Source organism: Alligator sinensis, unplaced genomic scaffold (genome assembly GCF_000455745.1).
Source record: "Alligator sinensis unplaced genomic scaffold, ASM45574v1 scaffold674_1, whole genome shotgun sequence".
Taxonomy (NCBI): Eukaryota; Metazoa; Chordata; order Crocodylia; family Alligatoridae; genus Alligator; species Alligator sinensis.
The window spans coordinates 1,404,742-1,405,448 of record NW_005842032.1 but is presented as its reverse complement, the minus strand read 5'-3'; the positions used below and the strand labels follow the sequence as shown (position 1 = coordinate 1,405,448).

General features: G+C 45.7%; 1 protein-coding gene across 3 annotated transcripts in view; it reads right to left on the bottom strand.

Annotated features, from left to right (window-relative positions):
- The window catches only part of CABCOCO1 (ciliary associated calcium binding coiled-coil 1), a 130,385-nt gene that overhangs the window by 97,503 nt on the left and 32,175 nt on the right, over positions 1 to 707 (bottom strand). The window lies entirely within an intron of this gene.

The window sequence follows — 707 nt, the reverse complement described above, 5'->3', positions numbered from 1 at the left end:
AGAGCGGGTAAGCTGCATGGTCATCCCCATGCTCTCCCCAAGCCATGCACTGCAGGTCTCCCCCATGCAACTCCCCACTGTGCAGTCTCCCCTGTACACCCTCTATCCCCAACACACAATCTTCCTCATGCTACCCCTACCAGGCATCCCCTTCCCTGCTACATGAGCTACCGTGGCCCAGGGCAAGTGGTGGCGCAGCTCCAGCTTCAACCCTGGACCCAAAGCTAAGCCACTGCCCTGCCCTGGGCCAGTACTCAAATTTAAGACAAGATCTGTTCTCCTTCATGTTGACTGAGGAAAAAAACCTTGTCTTGATTCAAGTATTCATGTGCATTTGCAAAAAAAGATGGTGCGAGTGACTTAATGTTTGTATCAATGGATGCAGCTGAGAACATCTTTTTTATATGAGGGTATTTCTTCTTGTCTTTAGGGTGAAGTTTGGGAAGTAATAAAATAACAAAGCCATATTTATCCTTCAGAATAAATATGTAACAAAAATAAAGGAGATCCAAAATCACAAATCAAAAAATTGTTTTTTAGATATATAGGGAGTAAAAGGAAGGCCCAGGGTGGAATAGGACCTCTACTAAATGCGCATAAGCAATTGGTGACGGACAGGGGGGACAAGGCTGAACTCCTCAATGAGTTCTTTGCCTCAGTGTTCCTAAGTGAGGGGCAAGACAAGTCTCTCACTGGGATTGTAGAGA